Source organism: Epinephelus fuscoguttatus, linkage group LG12, assembly GCF_011397635.1.
Source record: "Epinephelus fuscoguttatus linkage group LG12, E.fuscoguttatus.final_Chr_v1".
In the NCBI taxonomy this organism is placed as follows: Eukaryota; Metazoa; Chordata; class Actinopteri; order Perciformes; family Serranidae; genus Epinephelus; species Epinephelus fuscoguttatus.
The window spans coordinates 2,973,414-2,988,022 of record NC_064763.1 but is presented as its reverse complement, the minus strand read 5'-3'; the positions used below and the strand labels follow the sequence as shown (position 1 = coordinate 2,988,022).

General features: G+C 45.2%; 1 protein-coding gene across 5 annotated transcripts in view; it reads right to left on the bottom strand.

The window, feature by feature from the left end:
* Positions 1–943: 943 nt before the first annotated feature.
* The window catches only part of LOC125898003 (galactosylgalactosylxylosylprotein 3-beta-glucuronosyltransferase 1-like), a 73,708-nt gene continuing 60,042 nt past the window's right edge, over positions 944–14,609 (bottom strand). For 4 of the 5 annotated variants that reach the window (XM_049591590.1, XM_049591593.1, XM_049591591.1 and 1 more), the window contains one exon: positions 9,299–9,419. The gene's annotated coding sequence lies outside the window, so the exon portion shown is untranslated. Of the gene's footprint in view, positions 6,511–9,298; positions 9,420–14,609 lie in introns of those variants that run through there. The other variant, XM_049591592.1, reaches the window with a different exon arrangement.

Here is a 14,609-nt window from a genome sequence, read left to right as displayed (position 1 = left end):
GCTTCACAGTGGGAACCAGGCATGTGGAATCCATCCGTTCACCTTTTCTGCGTCTCACAAAGACACGGCGGTTGGAACCAAAGATCTCAAATTTGGACTCATCAGACCAAAGCACAGATTTCCACTGGTCTAATGTCCATTCCTTGTGTTTCTTGGCCCAAACAAATCTCTTCTGCTTGTTGCCTCTCCTTAGCAGTGGTTTCCTAGCAGCTATTTGACCATGAAGGCCTGATTCGCGCAGTCTCTTCTTAACAGTTGTTCTAGAGATGGGTCTGCTGCTAGAACTCTGTGTGGCATTCATCTGGTCTCTGATCTGAGCTGCTGTTAACTTGCGACTTCTGAGGCTGGTGACTCGGATGAACTTATCCTCAGAAGCAGAGGTGACTCTTGGTCTTCCTTTCCTGGGTCGGTCCTCGTGTGCCAGTTTCGTTGTAGCGCTTGATGGTTTTTGCGACTCCACTTGGGGACACATTTAAAGTTTTTGCAATTTTCCGGACTGACTGACCTTCATTTCTTAAAGTAATGATGGCCACTTGTTTTTCTTTAGTTAGCTGATTGGTTCTTGCCATAATATGAATTTTAACAGTTGTCCAATAGGGCTGTCGGCTGTGTATTAACCTGACTTCTGCACAACACAACTGATGGTCCCAACCCCATTGATAAAGCAAGAAATTCCACTAATTAACCTTGATAAGGCACACCTGTGAAGTGGAAACCATTTCAGGTGACTACCTCTTGAAGCTCATGGAGAGAATGCCAAGAGTGTGCAAAGCAGTAATCAGAGCAAAGGGTGGCTATTTTGAAGAAACTAGAATATAAAACATGTTTTCAGTTATTTCACCTTTTTTGTTAAGTACATAACTCCACATGTGTTCATTCATAGTTTTGATGCCTTCAGTGAGAATCTACAATGTAAATAGTCATGAAAATAAAGAAAACGCATTGAATGAGAAGGTGTGTCCAAACTTTTGGCCTGTACTGTACAGTACCTTTAGTTTCAATGACTCTACACAAATTACCAAGTATATTCTCTTACCCATGGAGTTCCACCTAAAGGCTAGACATTTCTATTTGGGGGTGGCAGTTATATTTGATACTATTGTTAGATTTGTATTGCTCGTGTGAATATTCCACAGACTGCAGTTTTTGAAATGGTAAAACAAAAATCTGACTTGTGGGACAATCTTAGCTTAGGCAGGAGTGATGTGAGCAGCTTTCAAATGAAACACAAGCAGCATTGTAGCAACATTAGGTCCTATACCTTACTGAGTGAAAGTTCAAGGTTTCAGATGCCTAGCACACTCAGTACATTTACATGACATTCGAGAAAATTGATTTATTGTGTTATTCCCACTAAATCCGGACTTCTAAAATACATGTAAACATGTTCATCTGACTGAAATTGTACTAAATTCAATGTCTCAAAGTCAGACTAACACACCCAGATAATGGGATTGGGAGTTGAATAACTGCTGCATTCATACAGTCAATCGGGCCCAAACTGGCTGAGGTGCAGCACATGCTCCACAGTTTCCATTCAGGGCTTTGACCTTGAAGTTGACCTTGAAGTCCTTGTCCATTTGTGGATGGACAAGGAGACACAGTTCATGCTGTGTCAGCTGAAAGAGTTAAATATTTTGAAATACATGGATTGGAGGAAAACACAGAATGGCAACCTGTTCAAAAATGTGGTGGAACAGCTGGAAGACGCTTGATTGTTTGGTCTGTGACATAATAGATCAAGCAGAAAAAGGTCAAATATTAACAAGCAGAAAGGGGACATATTGCCACCTGTGCTTGTACACTGGAACAAGGACAGTAGTCTAATTAAATGACCTAGTTGGGCTATATCTGTAGCTCCACTTAACTGTGCATGTAAACGCACTGACTACTGATAACTGACCAAACAGCCACAGTATGAGAACAGCAGCATTTATAAGCAGTGCCATTGCATATCAGCAGGGTATGAAATTATCACTTGCAAGCCAACCAGTCATGGTGGGGATAATTGGATTTGTTTAATACAGCTATTTGATAGAATTGACATCCAAGTATTAGAGTAATGGCTTCACACACCATTGACCTGTGCATGCATAGCTGGTAACTAACAAGTAAATAGTACCAGTTAATCTTAAACAATAAATAACTTTACTCAGTGAGATCTTAATTTGCTTATGAAGATGCTATGAAGTGAACAGGCCCGTACAGATACTGAATCTCCTCTGAAATATGGGTAGACCTCAGTAGTGTTTCAGCATATCGGGAATAACCAAGAGTTTACAGTAAATGTCTGTGAGAGGGGACATGGCTGTTTCACTGGAATAAACCATTTCTCTGTGTTTTTGAGTGCATGTGTGTCTATATGCTCGTCCTGTGCAGTGAGACAGCTGAGCATGTGTGAATGTCTGCTGAGGACGAACAGAGCTCCTAATTATTGCTAGGTTTGAAGTGCTATCTAAATAGCTCAGTGTTTTACAGTACAAGTGGGGATGGCTCAGATTTCCTCAGTGTAGTCTGTCAGTCCTTGCTGACTCAACTAAGACAAGAGCCCCTTTGATTCCTCTGTACAGCCCTGTGCTGGACAGCCAGTTTGCTTCAGAACAAGAGGGCCCTATTTAATGTTGATTGGATGGTTGGCTGGTGTTGACTGCGCTCAGAGGACTCTTAATTGCTTGCTGTGCCATATCTTCCTGCAGTTTAAATCACTTAATATCCTTTGTCTCAGTTCTCCAAGGAAACCTCAGTGGGTAAGCTCCTTTGGCAACTCATACCAGTGTCTCGCATAAGCCAGTGCTCGGAGCAGAATGGGCCAGCTTGTTTTTGTGCATTTGTGCTTTGATACTCTGCGAACCTTTTAAACGCATGGCTTGTGTTCCCTGCTGGGGTGGACGGGTGAACCTCAGTTTCTAAGCGATGATTAAGTATAGTTACAGCACTGAGCTGTGATAATATTTTTTAACCTGGCTTATTGCTCTGAGGTTGGTTTGAATCCAGGAAGAATCCATTGGAGAAATGTCCCTGAAAGGACAGAAACAAGGCACATGTTACAAACAGAACGTCCATGGGTCTACAGTCATGCTGTAAGCCTCTGTGAGCTAAATACTACCTTCAACATGCTGACATACTCACAAAAAAAAATGTTAACATTCTGATGGTAAGCAGGCATGTTTATAGTCTAGTGTGTAGCGATAAGGTTGCAGATTGCAACCAAGTGAAACTTTTTCCTTGTGTCAAGTGTGTAAGAGAACTATAGTGGCTAATGCTAAAATAAGAAAACACAAATGGCCTTGTCTAGAGCCAGCATTTGCGTTGTCCTTTCTGGGCTACTGTGGAAACAACATTGCAGACTTTGTGGAAGAAAGATAGATAAATATGAATGACCAGTCCATTCTCATTTTGAAGTCGTTGAATACCACTGCTTTGTCAGTGATTTCAACAGACACCAAAAGCAACATTTATGCGGTGGTGTGATATGCTGTTGGGTTAGGGCTGGGTGATATGGACAAAAAATCATATCTCTGTATCTTTAGGCTGAATACATACATACATATATGTACAATACATGATACTCTTGTCTGTAATTGTTTTCCTCTTTTTGTCTGCTGTTTTGCACTCTTTATTGTATTTTCCTGCACTTTGTCTGCCTGTAAAGTGTCTTTGAGTTTTTGAAAAGCGCTCTATAAATAAAATGTAGTATTATTATTATTATTATTATCATCATTATTATTATTATGATATATATCTATATATATATATATATACAAAATGAAATGCAAAGACAGGGATTTTTTTCCCCTGTTTGAAAATATGCAGCTGCACAACATGTAAATGAAAAATGATAGAAAATAAATATCAGGGCTGTATGTTAACTTTTTGCACATTGCACTGGAACTACAACAAACGTGGACTTTCACCCAGGAGACCGGTGTTTGCTTCCCACATGAATGCAGAGCCAAATCATGATGTTTTTTCTAAACCTAATCACGTTTCCAAAACCTTACCATATGCTTGTATTACCCAGCATAAAACACACCGTCCCAAAATGTCAACAACAAACGCAGGCGGATATCTACTGCGCCATATGAATATGCCTATTTGTCACATATGAACTCGTCATATGTGACAAGTTACAAAACCACAACACCTCTTACTTTCAGGTGATTATATACTAAAGAAAACATAGTTAATTATTCATTCATTCATTCATCTTCTAACCGCTTCATCCTCTTGAGGGTCGCAGGGGGGCTGGAGCCTATCCCAGCTGACATCAGGCGAGAGGCAGGGTACACCCTGGACAGGTCGCCAGACTATCGCAGGGCTGACACATAGAGACAAACAACCATTCACGCTCACATTCACACCTACAGACAATTTAGAGTCAATTTAGACTAACCTAGTCCCCAGTCTGCATGTCTTTGGACTGTGGGAGGAAGCCGGAGTGCCCGGAGAGAACCCACGCTGACACGGGGAGAACATGCAAACTCCGCACAGAAGGGCTCCCACGCCCGGGATCGAACCGGCAACCCTCTTGCTGTGAGGCGAGAGTGCGAACCACCACACCACCGTGCCGCCCACATAGTTAATTATGAATATGATATTCAATTTCTGCTAGTATATTCCTCTAAATCTTACACACTGGACCTTTAAGCATTTTTATCATCTTAGTATATTAGCATGTTTGCATACATTTGCTAATTAGCATTTAAGACAAAATATAGCTAAGGCTGATGGGACTGTCATTAGTTTTGTGGGTATTTGGTCATAAACCAAAGTATTTGTCTCCCTCTCTCCTTGTGTGCTCCCCTGTTCTCACCCTCCCTCGTTTGTGTGTGTGGGTGTGTATGTGTGTGTCTGTCCCTGTCAGTTTGTCTGGGCTAACATATGGCCTCTTGTCAGTCTTGTTTGCAATTTTGCTTCTTAGTTGAGTAATCCTCACCTCACCCTTGTGTTTTCTTGCTCCTTGCTTCTTGTCCAGTGGATTCAACCCTGCTACCAGCCACACTCTGAGCCACCCTCCTGCCCACCTTCTCTGTGATGCCCACCCAATTCACCTCTGCCTGCCACTCTTCATCACTTGAGACACCTTTGCCACTCTTCATTATTTTTACAATTAACTCTTTATTCCAATTATCCTTGCCAGTGGTTGTTTGTCCGCTAAAATGTGAAATTTAACAGTATTGGACAAATTCTAGGTTCTAGGTTTATCATAGTCATTATGATTTATCCTCTGGAGACCATAAATACCTGTACAAAATATTTAATCTATCCAGTGGTGTATTTCATTGTGATGATAAATAAAAGCTTAGGGGGTCACCAAAGTCAGTAGGATTCAGAGCAAACTATTGCTCAGCTTTAATAGAAGAAAATAAGAACAACCCCAGGTTTCTTTTCAGCACTGTAGCCAGGCTGACTGAGAATCACAGCTCTATTGAGCCTTGTATTCCTTTAGCCCTTACACTGCAAAAACTCAAAATCTTACCAAGAATATTTGTCTTATTTCTAGTCAAAATGTCTAATTTCTAGTCCAAAAAAATCTCATTACACTTAAAATAAGACTCATCACCTTAAAATTTACTTGTTTTTAGGCAATTTTCACTTGTTTCAAGTAAATTTTCACTTGAAATAAGTAGAAAAAATCTGCCAGTGGAGCAAGGTTTTTTTTCTTATTACAAGCAAAAAAAACTTGGTCCACTGACAGATTCTGACATTTTGACTAGAAATAAGACAAATATTCTTGGTAAGATTTTGAGTTTTTGCAGTGTAGCAGTATTGATTTTATGAGCTTTTTTAATGACAAAACTATTAGAGGCTAAATTTATGACCTCCTCTCCTCAGATAGTACCTATCTAACCTCAAACACAGCTGTATGACCTAATATATATTTAGATAGCTTCTCCCCAATTTCTCCTCAACAATTGACTGCAGTGATTTCTTCATCTACAGTAAATTATCAACGTGTCTCTTAGACCCCATCCCAACTAGGCTACTTAAGGAAGTCTTACCTTTAGTGTTAGGATTTTACACTCACTCACAGACCGCAAAACCTGGGGGGGCCAGGGGGGCCATGGCCCGGGTAACTTTTGTACTCTGACATAGAAGGCTGCATTGGGATTGGAACCCGCCGCAAATATTGCGGGAGCGGGCGGTTTGTACTTTGCTGCAGGCGGGAATGGGCGGCTAAAAAAAAAACACTGCAGGATCGGGATGTAGGCTATTTTTTTTTTTTTTTTGTTAAAGGTGTAATAGTCATTTTGATCCACACTCCACCAGTTGGTGGCAGTAATGGACCAATTTGCTGTTTGCCAACCGCCTTAAACAGTAGAAGAAGAAGAAGAAGAAGAAGAAAATGTAGCCTAGCGACAGGATGTCAACACAGGAACTTGGTGCACATGCATGAGCGTTTCCACTCCATATTTATTCATAAATGGATGAATATGCCCTGAACCAGCTTTCATACCAATTTACCGCTTGCTCCACATGTCTGTCTGTCTGTCTGTCTGTCAGCGGCATCTGTCATGAGACAAACATGAAAGAAGACGTGCAGTTTATTGTGTTTCAACGGCAACGAGCTGTCATTACACGCGACAATTACGCACGGCTGCGCGCACTTTATAACTTACTGTGAACCTATGTTGCATAATAAAGATTTGCCCCCTCGTAATTTTTAACCGCCCCCTCAGTAACTTCATCCTGGCGCCAGGCATGCTTTAACCTCAATCACTGCGTGATTATATAAAAGTAGAAAAATAAATAAATACAGAGAAGGAGAATAGAATATGAAACAGCCTTTATTTCATTAAAAACTAAATGAAAACAATGAAATAAGAGCGCTATTCTTGACCAGTGCGTCAAAAGACATGCAGGCCAGGGAAACAAAACAAACAACCCCATGAATCTCTTTATTAATAGCCTATAAAATGACGTGTTTTCTCCTGCGGGACAGGAGAAGACACAAAATCAATGCACGTCTATTATTGTGCGGGCATAAATTCTCAGAGTTTTGCGGGAGCGGGTGGGATGAGTTTTGGTTGTGGTTGTGGACTGGATGTAGGCTACTTTGCTTCATCTGTACGTTTATGTGTAAATAGGCTTGGCCTGTTGCGTGTGAATGTTAGAGTGGGATCAGAGGGGGTTCTGAGCAAGCATGTGTTCGTGTTCATGCGTGTACTGTAGATGTGATTGTGTGGCGTCGGAATAAAAAAAGTGCTCTGCAACGTTATTTAATACATCAGTAATATTGTCTGTCTGTTTTATTTGAAGAATTTCAGTCAGGATTTAGAGTGCATTATAGCACTGAGACAGCACTAGTTAAAATTACAAATTATCTTCTGATTGCTTCAGACAAAGGACTCGTCTCTGTACTTGTTTTATTGGATCTTAGTGCGGCATTTGACACAATTGACCATCAAATTCTGCTACAGAGACTGGAACATTTAATTGGTGCTGCACTAAGCTGGTTTAAATCTTATTTATCTGATCGTTTTCAGTTTGTTCATATTCACGATGAATCATCCTTACGTACTAAAGTTTGTTTTGGAGTTCCACAAGGTGCTCGGACCAATCCTATTCACTCTATATATGCTTCCTGTAGGTAACATCATTAGAAATCACTCTGTAAATTTCCATTGTTATGCCGATGATACACAATTGTATTTATTGATGAAGCCAGAAGAAACTAATCAGTTAATTAAATTAATTGCCTTAAAGACATAAAAACCTGGATGAGCACCAATTTCCTGGTGTTATTGTTATTGGCCCCAAACAACTCAGAGACTCTTTATCTGATGACATAGTTTCTCTAGATGGCATTGCTCTGGCCTCTAGCACTACCGCCAGAAACCTCGGATTAATATTTGACCAAGATTTGTCTTTTAATTCTCATTTAAAACAAATCTCACGGACTGCATTTTTTCATCTGCGTAATATTGCGAAAATTAGGCCTATCCTGACCTGAAAGGATGCAGAAAAATTGGTCCACACTTTTGTTACCTCTAGGCTGGATTACTGTAATTCCTTATTATCTGGTAGCTCTAATAAGTCTTTAAAAACTCTCCAGCTAATTCAGAACGCAGCGGCACGTGTACTAACAGGAACTAAGAAACAAGATCATATTTCTCCTGTTTTAGCTTATCTGCACTGGCTCCCTGTAAAATCCAGAATTGACTTTAAAATACTACTGTCAACTTGCAGGGTTACTCGTGGTCCCTAAAGATACCAAAAGTAGATCAGGAGCCAGAGCCTTCAGCTATCAGGCTCCTCTCCTGTGGAATCATCTTCCTGTTGCGGTCTGGGAGGCAGACACCGTCTCCACATTTAAGACTAGACTTAGGACTTTCCTCTTTGATAAAGCTTATAGTTAGGGCCGGCTCAGGCTTGCCTTGTACCAGCCCCTAGTTAGGCTGACTAACGGCTGGGCTCCACTGGGCACGTCAGCGGCATGACACGTCTGCAGCACGAGTACCATAGCAGCTCCCCCCCCCGGTTAATCAATTACAGTGGCTCCACCGGCAACGGGAGCGGCGCGACAACCCCCGTCTGTCGCGCGCGACGTCTCTCTATTTTATGCGACTCTTCTATTTTTGTCGTGCTACGCTCCCCTACGCGACCCTCCAGCAGATAAAAACTACATGAAATAGTGTGCTAAATGAGCACAATGTGTTTTTAAATGAATAAACCATTATCAGAGGTGATATGTAATGATTTTTTTTCCATGCATTTACCCATGTTTATCCATGACATTGTGTAAGTTGGCCAGCGGGTTCAAAACGATCAGTTTGGGGTGTAAAGATCCTAAACTGAAGCACGTGCAGTATCTGAGGAGACAGGTGTTCATGTTTTTAGACTCTCCCTCTCAGACTCTGGAGGTGTCCCTCAGGGTCAAACATGGAGATGGCTCTTACATGGTTTACGCCAGCTCAGGGAGCATGAAGCATGCTTTGAATGTGGAGATGTGGGACATAAACGTTTTGCCTGTCCGCATAGGAGGCGGGATGCTGCTGACGCTGTGGGCGGCGCACCCCGCACCACGCCTGTGGCTGCGTCCGCCGCATGTGCGTCCGCGGCTGTGCCTGCCGTGTGCGCATCCACGGCTGCGTCCGCCGCGTGTGTATCCGCGGAGGCGGATAAAGTGGCGGTTTGTTTTCCTGCTGATGCTGATGTGTGCTCTCATACTTCTGGATCACAGTGTGGTGAGACAGTGGATTCGGCTCAGAGCTCAGCTGCAGCGGACCTGAGCAGCTGTCGGTCTGCGGCAGCAGCTGAGCTGAAATCTCTGCCAGGTCAGTCTGGTGAGGGGTTTGGGGCTGCAGCAGACCTGAGCAGCTCTCAGTCTGCAGCAGCAGCTGAAGAACAGTCAAATGGTGAGGAGGCAGCTCCCATCAGTGAGGTCACAGGTCAGGCTCAGGCAGTGTGCAGTCAGGCTTCATGTGAGGGAGAGGACATGGAGGAGGACTATGACTCAGATAACACTGAAGCTTCAAACAGGGGCACAGACCTTTACTCTTTACTGGAAATCAATCAGTTCATGGATGAAACATACAATAAAAAAGCAGTAAAGGTGAGCGATTACTTTAGTGACACAGAGAAATTCATCAGGTCAGTCAGCACATTAAAGAAACAGGTCGGCTTTGACCTCCTCGATGAAAAGAAACGGTTCAGACCTAAAAAACACATCATCACTCTGAGAAAAGTCAACAGTAAAACTGTCCGTAAACTCAGGAAATAAAAATGATCATGCATCACAGGGTGTCTTCTCTCTACAGAGTCCTGCTGGTTTCTGTCTGTCTGCTTCTCCTGTCTCACTTATCCATGAGGAGCATTAAGATAGGTTCTCTTAATATAAACGGTGGGAGAGACAGAAATAAAAGAGCTCTTCTTTCTGAAGTTTGTGGTCAGAGAAGGATTGATGTGCTGTTTCTGCAGGAAACACACAGTGATCCATCTGACGAGACTGACTGGGGTTTATGGTGGGACGGTTTCTGTAAGCTCAGCCATGGCACTAACTTCAGTGCTGGTGTAGCTATTTGTTTTAAAGCTAATGCTAATGCTAATGTGCTCTCCTGTAGTGAGGTGGTGCCGGGCTGGCTGCTACTGGTTAGGGCAGAAATTGATGGGTGTGTGTTCTGTTTTGGTAATGTCTATGCTCCTAACATTAGATCAGAAAGGGTGGTTTTCTACAGCCGGCTGAAAGATGAGCTGATGGTCTTCCATCAAGACCAAATTATCCTTGGTGGGGATTTTAACTGCACCCTGGACTTTACCACAGACAGGATAGGAGAGGAACCTCACCCACCTTCATCCCGGTCTCTCAGCTCTGTTTTCTCCCACTGTGACCTGCTAGATACCTTCAGAATCAAACACCCTCAGTCCAGACAGTACACATGGGTCAGACTCCATAACAACACAGTCTGTGCAGCCAGACTGGATCGGCTTCTCCAAAACCCTCAGTCCTAAACTGGTTCAGTGTACCATCAGCCCGGTGGGCTTCACAGACCACCACTTTGTCAACACTGAATTAATGCTGTCGCCAGGTGAGAGGGTTAAGTCCTGCTGGCATTTTAACAACAAGCCCCTCCATGACAGCATCTTCTGCCAGGGCTTTCAGGCTTTCTGGGAGCAGTGGCAGAAGAGGAGAGCAGACTTCGGTACCTTAAAACTGTGGTGGGAGGTTGGCAAGGCTCAGATCCGTGTGTACTGTCAGCAGTACACTGCTCACTCCTCTGCTCACCTACAAGCGGCAGTTAGAAACCTGCAGGCTGACATTTAGACCATTGAAGAGGGGTTACAGCGGAGCCCAGATCCCACCACTGGCCCAAAGCTGCAATAGAAGAGGATGGAGCTCAGTTCGATCCTGCAGGAGAGAGTGAAGGGAGCCTTAGTCCGGTCTTGCTTCCTCCAGCTGAGGGACATGGACGCCCCGAGCTCCTTCTTCTTCAACCTGGAGAGGTCGGCAACGCAGAGGAAGCTCTTGTCCTGTCTGAAGCTCCCAGACGGCAGAATAACCACTGATCCGGCTGAAATGAGGAGCCACGCTGTGGACTTCTATGCAGACCTGTTTGCAGCAGAGGACTGTAGCCTGGAGGGCCGTGTGGAGCTCCTGGAGGTTCTAGAAGAAACGGCTGCTCTGGACTGTGAGCTGACCCTGGAGGAGTTAACTGATGCTGTGGGTCAGATGGCTTCAGGTTGGGCACCGGGGATCGACGGGCTGTCCGCGGACTTCTATAAGAAGTTTTGGAACATTGTGGGACCGGATCTTCATGCAGTGCTGCTGGAGAGTCTGAGGACAGGATCTCTCCCTGGGTCCTGTCAGAGAGCGGTGCTTTCCCTGCTGCCAAAGAAAGGGGATCTCGCCCTTTTGAAAAACTTGAGGCCAGGAGCTCTTCTCTGCACAGATTATAAGATACTGTCCAGAGCTCTGTCCAACAGGCTGAAGGACTTTCTGGGGACCATCATACACAGAGATCAGAGTTACTGTGTCCCAGACAGGACAATAATGGACAATGTCTTCCTGATCAGAGACGTCATTGATGTGTGCCGTGTGTATGATGTGAACTGTGGTGTTGTGTCTCTGGATCAGCAGAAGGCCTTTGACCGGGTGGACCACTCTGTTTGCTGCACTCAGGGCTTTTGGTTTTGGTGATGGGTTTCTTTCTTGGCTGGGTTTGTTATATCACGGTGCACAGTGTTTGGTGAAGCTGGGGGCAGGGCTGAGTCGGGCAATCCCTGTACGGCGAGGGATCAGACAGGGCTGTCCCATCTCCGGCCAGCTGTATAGCTTAGCTGTTGAGCCCTTGCTGTGCAGGCTGAGGGGTCGGCTCAGCGGGCTCTCACTGCCCGGGTCCTGTGGCGCTGAATGTCCCCCTGCACTCTCTGCTTATGCAGATGATGTGAACGTTTTCATCACCAGCCAGGGGGACGTTCGGTGTCTGCAGGACTCCCTGTCCCTGTATGAGAGGGCCACATCTGCACGGGTGAACTGGGCTAAGAGTGAAGCTCTCCTGCTGGGAAGGTGGAGGGATCAGGTGGTGCCCAGTCTACCTGGAGGCCTTGAGTGGGGGAGGGAGGGTTTGAAGGTGTTGGGGGTGTTTTTGGGTACAGAGGGTTTTCAGAGGAAGAACTGGGAGGGAGTTAAGGAGAAAGTGTGTGCTCAGTTGTCTAATTGGAAATGGTTGCTGCCCCAGTTGTCGTACAGGGGGAGGGTTCTGGTTGCCAATAACTTAGTCGCCTCGACTCTCTGGCACAGACTTGTCGCCTTGACACCACCTGGAGGACTGATGGAGGAGGTTCAGAGGATGATCGTGGACTTCTGGTCTGGCCATCACTGGATTAAGGCAGCGGCTCTCTACCTGCCAACAGCCGAAGGAGGGCAGGGACTGATTGACATTCAGGCCAAGATCGCCTCCTTCAGACTTTGGACTGCACAAAGACTGCTTTACAACTGTGGCCCAAGCTGGCTGGATACAGCTCGCGTGCTGCTGAGGAAAGCCGGACGCTGGAGCTATGACAAACAGCTTTTTCTTCTGCAGTTGGAGGGGGTGGATCTCTCTGGCCTCACCCCGTTCTACAGCTCAGTACTGCAGGCCTGGAGGATCCTCAGACTGTCCCGGGCTGGGGAAGAGACTGCAGACATGTGAGTGTTTGAGGAACCTTTGTTCCTTAACAGCTTCATCAGGACTCAGACACTCCAGTCTGCGAGCCTGCGGTCCAGTCTCAGGGAGGCAGGCTGCACCAAACTGGGTCACCTGATGAGGCTGACTTCGACATCTGTGGACTTACTGAGGGAGAGAGCCAATGTCACCTCTGCCAGACTCATCCACAGGGTGGTGGAGGAGGTCCTTGCTGCCCTGCCCCCTCGCCTGAGGGCCTTCGCCAGAGACGAGTCTGTGTGTGGGCGGTGGGTTGAGGGTGCGGAGCACAGCTTCCCCTCCTTGTCTGTTGGTCCAGCGGTGGGGGAGTGGCAGGAGGGGGTTGGTCAGCTGCTGTCCCTCAAAGCCCCCAACCTGGACAAGCTTCAGGACGCAGGGTGGAGGGCCATCTACCAGCTCTGTGTGAAGGTCCTGAACGTCCGGCCTCTGTCGGGGATGAGAGAGTCGAGGTGGACTGGTTTGTTTGGCCCAGACGTTTCCCCCAAAGGCAGCTGGCGGTCCCTGTACAAAGTGCCCATCGAAAAGAGGACTGCAGACCTCCAGTGGAGGATCGTACATGGGGCGATAGCTACGAACAGACACAGAGCGCACATTGATCCTGGGGTGGGAGAGGGGTGTTTGTTCTGCTCTCAGACTGAGACTCTGGCCCATCTATTCACTGGCTGTCCCAGGCTGGCTCCTCTGTTTGACCTGCTGGGCAGGTGGACTCGGACTCTTGGGGAGAGGTTTTCTTTTGGACTCTTTATCTATGGCCCAAAGTACACTGCCAGGAGGAAAGCAGAGCTCACTCTGATGAACTTTCTCCTGGGCTCTGCAAAGCTGGCCATTTGGCTGACCCGGAAGAACAAGGCCCTGGACTGTGGTGCTGTGGATCCGGTGGAGGCTCTGCGGGGTCTGCTGAAGGCCAGACTGAGGGTGGAGTTTTCTTACTACCAGCTGATGGAGGACCTGCAAGCCTTCAGCTGGGTGTCGGCTGTGGGAGGGGTTTTGTGCTCCATGGGTGGAGATGGACAGTTAAAGGTTCATGTTTGAAAAGAGTTTTCGGGACTGAAAGTTCTTTTCTGGTTTTGTGTGTTTTTTTTGGTTTTCGTTGCTCTGAGGAGATGATGAAACAGTGATTTGATTTGTAACTGCTAAATAAAGGGATTTTTTAAAATCAAATCTCTGTCTCTGTCTCTCTCTCTCTCTCTCATGTCCTGTTACTGCATCTTGCTAACTTGGCTGTACTGCATGTCACTAACTCGGCTTCTTCTCCAGAGCCTTTGTGCTCCACTGTCTCTCAGGTTAACTTACATCGCAGTGGTGCCTGGATATTGTGATATGTGTGGTTGTGCTGCTGCCGTGGTCCTGCCAGATGCCTCCTGCTGCTGTTGTTGTCATTAGCCATACTTCTACTGTTATTATACACATATGATTATTGTCACATATGTATACTATCAGATATTAATAGATACTTTCAACATATTGTACCACAATAGCCGTAATTATAATTATAATATTATTACTTTAATTAATGTTGTTATAAGCTATTATCATTACCGTCTCTCCTGCATCTCTCTCTGTCTCTGTCTCTCTCTCTGTCTCTCTTTCTGTCTCATTGTGTCATACAGATTACTGTTAATTTATTATGTTGATCTGTTCTGTACGACATCTATTGCACGTCTGTCTGGCCTGGAAGAGGGATCCCTCTTCAGTTGCTCTTCCTGAGATTTCTACCATTCCCCTCCCCTTGAATTGATAAATTGATCCTCTGGGGAGAGTGAAATCTGTATGCTTGTACAGCCTTTTACTGAACAGACATTCATGGCAATCCATCCAATACTTATTGAGTTATTTCAGTTTGGACCAAATTGAACCGACTCACAGACTAACAGCGCCACTCACTGGGCCACACCACTAGGATGGCTAAAATTACTTGTCATAAAACAATCATAAGAAAATCCACAGAAGACAGTCCTTTAATTA